Genomic DNA, 12,933 nt, shown 5'->3' on the forward strand with positions numbered 1-12,933 from the left:
CACTCTGCTCCCGCTTACTGTGATCCTTTCACCAAAGTGGAGAGGTGGGCTTCTCCATCCCTTGCTCACAGAAGTAGCACACAAAAAAACGTGTTTTGGGTGAAGGGATAAGCAATTCCAGGGTATGCCCATCGCTTGCAGCAAAGGAAGCATCACTTGCAAAGCTTCCAGTTCGAAAGCACATTTGTATTCTCATCCTGATGCAGCACCACACTTGCTAGCTACAAGATAGACACTAAACTAGTAAGGTCAGGTTTGTTGAAGGCAGTGACTTCCAAAATGCTGTCCAGGAAAAAAATGTGGAAACTGCTATTCTTTTTACACAGTAAATACTAAAAAGAAAAGGAAGAAAAAGGAAGTGGTGGATAGCAGTTATTTTGTGAACTAGCTCCCTCAATGCAATGGGACATGATTAACTTACTTTCTATCCTGTTTTTTGAGGGTTTCGGTTTTTCCTCTGTCATAAAACATCCTGCTAGGGGAGTCAAGGAGCTGTGGCTCCACTACCACTCACAGTCCCTGCCTGTACTGTAGGTGTGGAGTAGAAGGATGTCTGCTGAGCTGGGTGAGTGCCACCTCCTTCCAGGAACAGATCCTCACTGTTTAATCCATTTCCTGTTCCAGCTTCCTCAGGACAGTGCAGCAAGACTACCCCTTGCTTGAAGTGATGCCGTAGTCAAGCCTCTCTGAAATTATTTAATAATTGCTCACTTGCAATTATTAAGTCAGCCAAAGGTATTCTGACATGCTCAAATTTGCTGTTAAATTCCCCTTAAGAAATAATGAGAAAATAAAGAGATGCCAGTATTAACCTTTTTTTCCTCCCTTAAAAAGAGAGGCATCTCCCCTTGAGTCTGTTAAAAGCTCTGCTTTCTCTTGAGATTCCACAGAGGTAAAGCCCCTAATTCTTCCTGCACTATCTCATCATAAACTCAATTTAGGGTGTACAAGGGTGGCAGGAATAGCCTCCCTCCAACCTCTGTCTGAGATGCTAGTCAAAGTATGTGGCTCATTAGAACTACATTTCTGACCTCCACACCAGATTGGTGAAATCAAGACTGAGACACCAGCAGTTCAGTGATAGCATCTTGAGATCTGCGCCAGCCAGAGCTCTGGAATGGTGGTTGCCCTCCCCAGTTTCATCCCTTGGCAACTTGTGCCAGGGCAGAGTAAGCCAAGCATTGCAGAAGGTGAGGTTATTAGGAAGAACTTCAACCGAAAGAGTAAGGATCCTTTAAGCAGGGTTTGGTTGTAATTCTCAGAAGGTCACTGTGGGAAGTTCCCCATAAAAGTTAAACTTTGATGTTGACAGCCAAGACAGATTCAGAAGTTTGGGGAACCTTTTTATTTTCTTTTTCTTCTTTTTAATCATATGAAATGTGGGAGACCTGTGTATAGGATCTATTTAGATTGTACTTTCAAATATACAGTATCATAGTATAAGAGCAAATTAAAATTCTTATCTAATACTTTTTTTTTAAGAAATGTACTGTAACTCATAGTTTAAACTTTGATGAAGAGCAATGTGCCACTCTGCACAGAAATTCTGCTCTTGCAACTAAATTGAACACCACTGGTTTCTCTCATTTAGATTAACCCTTTTGAAAGTTCTTTTTTTAAAGCTAGCAGATTGGACCTCTAATTTTAACTCTTATGATTTATAATTAGAAACATTTTCAAACTTGTTTACAAACACCTGCACTTGACAGCATATGTCTGCAATTTTAGAAGGACTCACTTGTCACTTCCAATGGGGGCTGAGAGGGCATCTGAGTTCTTTGTGTTTGTACAGTAAGTTTTAGGATACTAGAACAAAAGTGCATTTTTAAAACTGGGTTACAAATATGCAGTGTTTTGTGAGATGGGTGCATGCACCTAGTAAGCAAACAGGTCCTGTTGACTCGTTGTGGATTATTTCAAAGTCAGGAGGATTGTTAGTTAGTGGTCATTTGGAACAAGACTCAAACTGGCACCCAAAGGAGAAATTCCATGAACTAATTTTAGGAGTTTGGTCTCTTGATAAGAGAAGATGGTCTATGGGTTTTCTGTATTTTCCTCTTCTTCAAATATACTACTTGCTTGCCAGCTGTCCTTCAGAAGTTGTTCAGAAAGAGTTTTAAATGACTTCAGAAAAATTGTTCAGGTGTTTTTTTATACAAAGTTAGAAGTAAATTACTGAACATACAGTGAAGCAACATAGCATGGTTCCCCTTGAGCTTGAGTGGGACATGCGTGTTACACAAGTCTGTATGCAACTTGTTTACAATAAGATGAAGATCATTCTATGTTACTCATTGGTCAAGTATATAATCATGTTAGAGGTAATCAAAATCCTTTATAAATAAAATCCTTTGACTCCTCAATGTGTTCCTTACACCTGATTTTTAGCTGCCTCACATAGGTTAACAATATTGCTTATCAATTTCTAGTACAGTAGGAAAGATTATCCGTGCTAAAAATTGATGCTCTGTGGGAGGGTGGCAGGAAGAACCCTCCAAATATGCTTCAAGGGTAGGGCTGAACCAGAGGTAGTCAAAGCAGACTTAAGTAGTAGTGGCATAAGGTGTCCTATTGATTGCTTTATGCTCTTGTTGCTACTAATTAGTAAGAAAAACTCTGGTTAATTAGACCAGTCTGTTTGGCTGTTGTGTCCTCTGCTGGGAAAAATGGTCAACCTCTGAGAAACTCCCATACAGGAAAGGATAAGGAGGCCACAGAGCAATATAATATTTTTTTTTTATTTCGTTTTCCGAAAAAGCATAGACCTGGATCCAGATGAGTATCCATGTTAATATCAAAGGATCGTGTTCTCAGAGGTGCTTACTCTCTAACAGTTTCACTGAGAGTTGGTATAAATGGAATTAGGCACCTAATACCTTTGTGTATGCATGTTCTTTGAATTTAAACCTGTAGTCCACAGCCTGCACCTTGTGCTTGACCCCTCTGCAGAGCGCACAGAATATATTTACTGGGGGGCTTTTCCAAAGCAATTGCTTATCAGTAAACAAACAGATAATTAAAAAAAGCTTTTGGAGTACTAGATGCAGGTCTGAAGAACTAGTTTTTTTCCATCTGTAAAATAGTTGTGCCTTGTAACTGTTTCTGAATTCCTTTGAGGCAATACGATTTTAACAAGCATTCACTTTCTATAGCAAACAGACTTTTTAAAAAAAATTTTTAAAACAAGTATACTAGCCAAAATTATGATGTTACTTCGATATTCCATAGCATAAGTTATTAGCAAGTAGGGCTGCAATTAATAAATTGTGTTGCAACAACATTAGGCTGTAAACATCTTTGAAGACAGCTTCAAACAGAGTTTACTAGCTCCAGTGTTGTAAGGCCCACAGCTGATCAGCGTTAGAAATACCTGACATTTTAGAAATTGCTCATGATTCAAATATGACTATAGAAATTAGAATCAAGTTGAACTTAGTACTACTTCTCGCTTAACTAGAAACTTCTATTTTATTGTGAATTCTATCTGGATATAGCACTTTCCCAACTGATGTACTGAGGGAAATGTTGCTTCATGCCAGTGTTATCAGTTTTCCTCTATTTTTGTGTGCTTATGTCAGCTCTATGCCCACTTTGCTAAGTGTTAATGTGTAGAAATGTTTCCAAAAGGTTAGAAGAGGCTCAAAATCAAGAACTATGCAAGTGTGGAAAGATCCACCTATACAACAAAGCCTCGAAAACATGCAAAAACCTCTTTGATGTCAAAAGTCTCAACTGACCATGAAGTTACTGATAAGCTTTCTCAGATGCATGTGATAGGAATGGAAGTCCTCTATGGAACATTTGTGTATCTAATCTGTGTAAGCCTGACCGGTTCTTTGGTGTGAATCTATGGGTGAACAGAAGTGTACACTATATGTGTGAAACGATCTATTTCATGATGATCTGCCTGGATCCTGTAGGGAAAAACTTGGAAGTATCACTTCTTTTGGTATATTTAAAGGGCTATTGTCCTTCTAAGAAAGTGGTAATTAAGAGTCCTGGAAAGAAGGAAAAAGGGCTTTTGAATACTGCTTTCGCACTTTGCACAATGACTTTCACTTTAGGTAAAATTGATTCTCCTTGGAAAGAATCCCGTGGTATGACTAAATGGTTTGAGCCACAGCTTGCATGGTATACCGGCATGATTTAAGAATTGAATTCATATCTAGCTAGCAGGACATATGAAGGTATTTCATATACCATGAAGAGTGGAATCTCTGGGAGGTAATATCTGGTTGCGGTTAGAAACCAAGCATGTGTGTAAGGTGACTGCTTGTATATTGCCAAAGGCAGTGAATGTAGGTTCTCAGTCTGTGAAGTCCTAGCATCAAAGCTATGGCTACATCTCCAGGGACGGAACACATTGCAAGGCCCTGAGACACAGGTCATTTGACTCGTTCTTCTATAGCACAAAGCTGCAAACCAGTTTGTAAAATTCCATAAATAGGTGTAAAACACGCATTTTCTGTATCTATGGCCTATTACAAATTATCGCTAGCTTAAATTTTTGCAGCTTCTATTACTGGTGCATATGCTTTGAATGAGAGCTGTTTGATATTTCTGAAGTAATACTGTGCCATAAAACTATGTACTTTTCCTTCTTGAAGAAATGGTTCCATGCCAGTTGTACCCCAACTGAAAGGACCTAAACCAAATGTGTATGAAATGAAACTGCTTCAGGATAACCTACCTTGGTTTAGGGGCCAGTTAATGATAAATTTATTTTTGTGACCTGTCAGCCAGGTATTTGTATACTAATTATGTCCTATTTTGAGGGCACAGCATGTGAGTTTGTAAGACCCCTTTTACAGGGTGGCAAGGTCAAGGTTTTTTTGTCCCTAGTGAGTGCGAAACCCATCTTCTAGTGTCACCTAAATGTGTGTGTGCATTCTTTCTAAGTAGTCTGCAAATACCCTGGCTTATATGGAGGCACTTCTTAAACTGGCTCACAGGAGAAGCTGTAGCCAGCGAAGGTGCTCAAGAGTAGAACACTGGGGAAGAAACTGAACTGACTCAAAGCCTAGTCATAGTTTTTAACTTTATATGATGTCTTTTGCAATATAGTATAAAATTACCTTTATGACTAGTGGCAGGACCTGTTGTCTAAGTAGTCCAGCCATGAGGCTGGCTGATGTCTTGCTTTTCACTTGAACCTCCCTGTGATGCAGGGCTTGGAGGAGTGAGTGCCTGGTGTAGTCTCTGCCTGGCTCCTTGGTAAGTCATTTGAGTCTATCTTGCTGTAGAGTCCCTTTCCAAATTGCTGAGCAAAAATAAGGAATTTTTAGTAGAGTGCTTTAGAGGAGAGCTGCTAATCAATTTTTCCTATTATTTTATGCCCTGTGATTTTTATACCACCCCCACCAGCTGGTTAATCATGCAAAAGCTGAACACTTCATTAGCCAGAACATGTTTGCCCATGGGCATTTCTGTAGTAAATTAGTTCTTTCTATTTATACAGGTAAGTCATGGCCAAAAGTCTTTAAGGTGCCAAAGGTAAGGGTTCAAATTAATTCTTTTTCTGAGTTTTCAAGAGAAACTAGGTTTAACTTTGCACACTGTTGATTTGAAATTACTTTTGAATTAAAGATAGCATGGATAAAAGCATTCTCAGGCTGTTCTGACATACATTGCATCTTTCTGGATCTCAAATTTTGCCTTTGTATTACAGCCTGCCTTAAAAAGAACGAAACCAAAGCCATATGCATGCACCCACCTGTGTGTGTATATATTTTATAGATATTTATATAGACATGAACAGAGCATATACATCTATATGGCATATTGAAGAGTGTTTTTGCTTTCTTACTCTGTGCCTCTTAAACTATTAATTGAAAATACGTGGCTTGTAGATGCTTTTTTTCCCTCAAATCAAATGGTGCCCTCTGAAATCCTAGTTTCGCTTGACAATGAATTTAACTTTCAGGCTTTGGCCATTGCAATATTGTTTGAATGTCACCATTTCCTGCAATCAATGTAATTTTATATCTACTTGGAATAGAAAGTCAAGATGGTGATTGCCTTAATTTAACTCAGTGTTGTATTCATTAAGGAGCTGATCCTGAATTCCTTTCAGATCAAAGTCTGTCTTGATTTCAGTAGAATCATTCGGTGCATAAGGTGTGTGGAAGCCTTCTAAAATGTTGTCATTGTGACTAGTGAATAAAAACTAAATGTGTTGCTAAATTTAGGCTGTTGCTCATGTCAGCTTCCTTTTCTAAATGACGGTAAGTGCATTCCATAAATAGTATGCCTCTTATGTTGTCATATCTCTTTGGCTTGCTTTGCAGTATTTTACAGGATATTTGCAAATGAATTTTGTGTTCAGTAGGCAGGGGATGAAAATAACACTACTCGTTGGGACTCCATTAACCCGCAGCTAATGAGGAACCATTTCAAGGGCTGGATGAGTGTAATTCAGATTAGCCTGTGTGGCAGGCTGCTCTGCTCCTGCTCTGGCTCACACCATATCATGCTCTCGACGTGGTCCGAAGGGACACAGCCTGGTGCAGAACAGCTGGCACTCCGGCACGGACTTTTATCAGTTAAGTTTTCTGTGCTACAGTTCCCCTTTTGGAAGGTAGGAGTCAAGAGTGAATGTGTATTCGTGTGTGTGTGTGTGTGTGTGTGTGTGCATGCGCATGGATAGGTGACGGTGATCTTGACCTCCATAGTCAGTGTTTTGAGATGTAATGAAATACTCTGCGAACGCTATACTTGTGCTTGCTGGTTGATAGCATTGTTACTTGTAGAAAAGGGTACTACATGATGACAGTAAAGGTGGTCCAGACTGGCCCTTAATTAATTTTATTTTCAAAATCTATATTAGTGACTGTCATGAGGGCACCTGGGCACTTTACATCAATAAAATAATCAATTTAAAAAATGGTAGAGCAGAACTCTGTGTTCACTAACAAAACTCTTGTTCCCTGTTACAATTAAAGGTCAGTCCAAGGCTGGCCAAGCAAGCAGGACTCACATTTCTGTGCCTTGGCACTTACCAGACGCGGCTCTGGCGGAACACCACCAGCAACAGCTTCCAGATGCCCACAGTCCTTGCAGAGAATGTCTTGCTGCTGGCCGGTGACTTGTTAACCCCCTGCAAGACTCAAATTGGTTTCAGGACCAATGGAAAAAGTGAAGAAAGACTTGTTTGAAGGCCAGTCACAATTAAAAATACTAGTTGTGACCAGCCCACTGAAGTGCAGGAAAAAGGGACTCGGTGGAGCTGTGCTGCTGGAGTAGAGAGATCTCCTCCCGAAGAGCAGGCTAGAGGTCTCTTAACTGGAGAAATTTTATAGATGATAAATGTTACATTATGCAAGCATAGCAAATTCTCTAGAAATATAATGCTTCCCAGGTTTTTCTTACCATGTGTTAATATTTTATGATACCTGTGCATTAAGGGCCAGTTCCTACAATGTTTAAGTGAGTTTGGGCTGCTAAATTGCCTTTATGGACTTTTAAAAAAACTCTGCTGGTCACTGTGGATTAGCTAAATTCCCAGTCTCATTTAACATGCTGATATAAAATCAGCTTGTTTGTGTTTTTAATGCATTAAGTGAGCATATGTAATTAAATTAAATGCTGTTGCAAAGCTGCATTTTATTTATTTGTATTAGTAACATTAGTATTAGTATGTTAACATTTGGGGCAATAATCCCACTCTAATACGTACCTAATTGTGGAAACAACACTGAAACTAGGAGTTCTTGGACACCAATGCAATTTTTTAAATGTGAAATTATATTACATTTTGATGTCTTGAAATCCAATTGAACTCAAGCTGAGCTTAAAAATCCAAGACCTGATTCAAGAGAATTCAGTCCCATCTGACTGGTGGTAGCAGGTGTGCAGTGTATGTGTGTGTGTGTAAGGCAGGGAGGTGATTTCAGGTAGTGCAACATTTACCTTTTCCTGTAAAGCTTTAATTCCAGTTTAACGCTGTGATTTGAGGCTCTCTACAGTTTAAGTTCTTGCGTAACTACCATCACCTGCTCTCCATTTCTAGACAACATAATGGTGATGGTGGATGACAGAAGTAAGTTAAGCATACAGCATTATGGAGAAATATCGTTTCTAACTCTTAAAGTTTTTATTTACTTTCTTAATACACTCTCTTTATTATGAGAGATTGCATTTTTACAAAATGATACATATGTGATCCTTGAAGATTGGATGAGAAAGGTTTCATTGCAGTGTTCGATCTCAAGATCTTTTAAAGAGTCGTTGCATGTTCCCACAGCAGCATAGAGAAGATTTGTTTAATCTGTTTATTTTTATAAAAACAAAGAAAATGTATTATGCAATTTGTATTTTCAGCAGACAATAGACATGTTCTACGTTTTTGTATTAATGCGATTATAACGAAGGAGGTTTTTTAAATCTTGAAAAATAATTTAACAATCTGTTAGCTACTTCAGGCAACTTTACTGGTCCCAATTTGTACCTTGTAATGTTCAGAAACTTGCCCCAGCCATTTTCTGCATTTGCCTTCCCTTTCTTCGTCTTATCGGATGCTGCCTGTTACCCTCTGCCTGGGAGCCTTTTACTTAGGAGGTATAAGAACCCGCTCTTCCTTGACTTTTAGCGTTAGCTATCAAGACAGCTCCCTTTTACACACCCATGAACTGCCCCTCTTACAACTTTTAAAAATTTCCTCTTTGTTTTATTTGTCTTCACTGCTATATAAGTTTGTGCTGAAAAGTCTTTTGGCACATGTGTTTTTTATGGGAGTTGGCACATGAAAGAACTACTTACTTAACAAAATAAGTAAGCAAACAGTCATACTTCTTTTCCAGTTTTTAACTTCACACGACTACAGTAGATGACATTTTGCTACTGTATTTCACAGGGTTTTTTCATGGTGAACTGACTTAATTTCTAACACAGAGTGAAGCTGGTGCTGTGTTGCCAAGGGAAGTCCATCTGGTTTGACAGACAAAATGATAAGCATTTCTCTGGACGTCCCTGTAAAGATCTCCCTTTTATTTGTTTGCTTTATGAAGTTAAATGGAAGAGGTCACCCCCTTTTACAGAGCAAATTCTTTTTTTTTCTAGCAATAGGGCTTTGCATGAAAACATTTTTTATTAAGCAAGTCATCCATACTGCACCGTAGGCTGTTTGAGAGTAACAGTATGTTACAGTCTGCAAAGTTAATGCAGTTAATATTCAACTGAACTTTTGGGGGGTTGCTAATCCCTTAGGCGGGCTCAGCAGAAAGGGCAAACATATTTATAGCACTTTGAATCAGACTGCAGTGAACTAGTAAGAGTATGTGTTATACCATGCAAATGTTATACAATTTCAGAAAAGCTCAGTGCATAATCATCTTTTAATAGTACTTAAGTTGGTGAAATTTCTTGTCTGTAAGCAACAGAGTTGTTGGTTAGGTGGACAACAGGTTTGTTAAAATGAGACTCCGTGAAAGATCTTGAGATTCCTGTTCTTGTGATAAATTCTGAAAGTTCTGAATAGATTTATGGGCTGTTTAATTAGGATCTAACTGTATTCTTTAAGCTTGGTCATTTGTATTATTCCCTAATAGGATTTAGTTGGAGTTTGTCACATATCTGACCATGACTGAGTGTGTGCAGGGTTATCAATAGCCTATTCCATATAGACAACTGTTTCTTACTAACTTTGTAGAAGTAAAATCATTCCTGTATGATCTTTCCTCCAGAGTGGAAGTGTAGGTAGAGTTTGCTTTGGTTAGAGCTGTAGGTGCTCTGAGCAAAAGAAATAAGAGTTGCGGGAAGTTCATAGAGAGGCTGAAGTGCTTGGACTGAAAACATCCAAGGAGGGTCATGTGTCCGTGAGATAGAAACTCTTCATATTTATGTCACAGACAAAATTTGGATTGAATGTAAGGTTTTGTGGAAGAGCATATGATGGTCCTGTAATGCTACCAGTCCATCAGGAGTCAGAGAAAAAGAAATCATCTTGGATTTTCTACAGAGTTTGATTGTGTAGAATTTGCAGTCTACTAAATAAGAGATCCATCAACTGGTAGCCAAGAAAAGGTCATTCGTACTTTTTTTCAAAGATAGAGGGATTAATATGACTGCTAACAGCAGTATACAGTATAGTAGATTTTTATGGTAAACTTCTGATACTATGCAAATGTACAATACAGGCCTGGCAAAGTGGCTGTTTTATTCTAACTAAGATTTTTTTTTAATATATTTTACATTTTGGCTACTTCTTTTATTTTTCCTAGGTTTTAAATATTGGAATGAGTGTCTGCAATATGGAACTTGACCTTAACGAGGGCTCAGCTGCCTGAATATTTGCTTGTACTCAAGTAATTTGCTGATTTGCCATCTTACCTTCACCTGGTCCTTTCTTTTTCTTTTTGCTGTTTGTAAACCACATTGGCCATTCATAGTCCATCAGAAAGAAAATCCTACAAAATAATTAATGTGTCAGAATTGTTAGGAAAAATGAAACTGTTTTGATAAAGATTTTTGATAAACCTTTGTGTTTATTATATTTTCAATTAAAAAGAGAATGACTGAATGCTGGACTAAGTTAAAATTATGTATAGGAGTTTTTTAGATGTGAAGTACCATAAAATAACTAGTTTATTATATGCAAAATTTAAAATCCCAGAATATATTAAAATATTAACTTCAAGATCAAAAGCCTTTCCCAAGAAAGGAGGAAAATTAGGAGGAAATTGGGGCTACTCGAGTTAAGACACAATACATCTGTAATGGGTGCACAGGGTTGATGTGGCTGACTCTGATATGGATTCCTTTGGTTGCTCATCTTGAATACCTCCAGACCATCATCAGATCATCTTCCATGCAAATCATAAGCAAGATTCAAGCTTGTGCCTCGATGTCTATAACATGGTTCTGTAACATTTCTGTCATTTTATTAACTAGCAAATACAGATATCTGTAGTAAAAGCCTTACTCCACAGAGTATGCTGGTGAAGGTGTGCTGGATCTTAGTTACACATTCCACAGCCACCTTGGAGCTTAGAAATATAAGAGTTACATTGGGAGAAGAAAGAGTTAACCATCCAGTGATGTTAACTGTGATAAAAGGGGTGTGTGTATGTATGTGTGAGTGTGTGTGTGTTAATGTGCTGTACTCTATACATTTATGAGCTCTTTTTATAGTAGCATTTCCAGCAGCATTCCCAGGAGCAGTCTAGGTCCAATCAGGACTGGTATGCTATTGTGCGAGGTGTTGTTCTAATTCATGTGTAAATGTGGAGTGGTTGCTGCCCTGAGGATATTACAGTGAAATTACAAACAGGATAAAAAATTGTAGGAGGTGTGGAGGGAAAGGAGGGCAGCTGCAGTGAGGTGCACTTGTCTCATCAGGGTTGCGGTACGTACAGCCTGATACTAAATGATGGGCATTTTATTTATTTATAAGTCTGCTGCCTTCAAAACAATTAGCCTTATTGTCTTTTGTTTGTGTCTTAGTTATTTAAACAGATATGTAGAAAGTATGAAATGAATCACTCCTGAGATCCTTCTAGGCTTCTGTTTGGTCTCTAGCAATGACCAACCCTGAACGCCTCAAGGAAAGACCTAAGAGCCTCACAATGGGCAGGCATGGGATAATCTTCTCTCTACACAGTCTGAACCCAGTCTTTCATTATTTGGGATTAATTTAAGCTTTGGAGCATGAGGTTTATAAAACTATATATTTGTTGTTCCCCTTCTCCACCATCAACCTTGTTTAAAGTATGAAATATCCTCCCAAGCCTCAGATCTGAGCTGTTCTTGGGGTAATCCTACCTACTCCTTGGTGTGCTAACCAAATTTGCAGTTTGGAACTACCGTGGTGGTTTTGCTTCCCCTTACACCAGAAGGCACTGGTAGATCCTCTTCAACAGGCAGGTGGGCGAAGGCAGAAGCATGTTGAGCAGTTATGGCCTGGATGTTCCCGTGTTGCCGTATGTCAAAGCTGTGGTATTGTGGCTGGATCTCTCCCTTTTCTTTTCAGATTTCAGTGGCAAATTTGCAGTACAGCACAATAGGAAATAACCATAAATAAATCTGGGAACCTTTGTATTAATTTCTTTCGCTAGCTGTGTACATATGAGCAGCTTGCCATTTGCATATGTGAATCTTGTCATAACAATTTCGGGAAGTGATTTGTTAATAATCAGGTTCTCAGAACAGCTCTAAATCAGTAATTGATGTAGGTCTGGATAAAGCAAGCCTTCCGCCTGCCTATTTTGTGGAGCATTTTTGGCAAGTTTCAAGCTAGCGTGAAAACTAGCCATCAGAATAAAATTTAGGACAGCTGGGATGCTTTGCAGTGAAGACTTTTGGCTCCACAGTTCAAATAATCACAATAGCAGCTCAATTTAGCCTTTGGCTGGATAGGTTTGGCAGGGCACAATGAAAAATAATTATTTCATGGCCTGCTTATTTGTCCCTTAACAAATAAACTCTCTGACCTATGCAGGCTTATGTAAATATGCTGCCGTATGTGGGGTTGTAGAACACAGTCATGTCCCCATTTGGAAATATGTTTTATTTCACCCTCATGTTACAAACTTTTTTTTAGAGTTCTGTTTGGGAAGCAAAGAAAGGGATAGCAGTATTGGATACCGAAGCCCAGGCAGCCAGGCACAGTCTAAAAAGCCATCTAACAGTCGCCTTTCTGAAAACATATCCATTAGTATGCAGTGTTTTCACTGCTGTAATAATAAGAGCAATCATGATATGAACAAGTCCGTCTCTTCACAGCCTTCCCACGCGGGATGGAGAATGACAGCTCCTAAAGCATTTGGATATTTGCCTGAATGTATGCTGCTTAGCTAAACACGGTTCATCTTGCTTTCCATCTTATGGCTTCCTGGATATCCTTCTCAATTGTTTCAGTGACAGCTTAAAATGTGAGACTTGGATGGGGGAGATAAAAGCTTAGCAAAAGGCTTTTTGTGTGTGTATTTAAGGGGAAGT

General features: G+C 38.7%; 1 protein-coding gene across 11 annotated transcripts in view; it reads left to right on the top strand.

The window, feature by feature from the left end:
- ESRRG (estrogen related receptor gamma) overlaps positions 1–12,933 on the top strand; it is a 400,770-nt gene that overhangs the window by 47,160 nt on the left and 340,677 nt on the right. Inside the window, exon 1 of one of the 11 annotated variants that reach the window (XM_054061963.1) lies at positions 6,448–6,577. The exons of the other annotated variants lie outside the window; for them this stretch is intronic. The gene's annotated coding sequence lies outside the window, so the exon portion shown is untranslated. Of the gene's footprint in view, positions 1–6,447; positions 6,578–12,933 lie in introns of those variants that run through there. 11 annotated transcript variants of the gene reach the window in all.

The sequence above is a fragment of the Cuculus canorus genome, chromosome 3 (genome assembly GCF_017976375.1).
Source record: "Cuculus canorus isolate bCucCan1 chromosome 3, bCucCan1.pri, whole genome shotgun sequence".
NCBI lineage: Eukaryota > Metazoa > Chordata > Aves > Cuculiformes > Cuculidae > Cuculus > Cuculus canorus.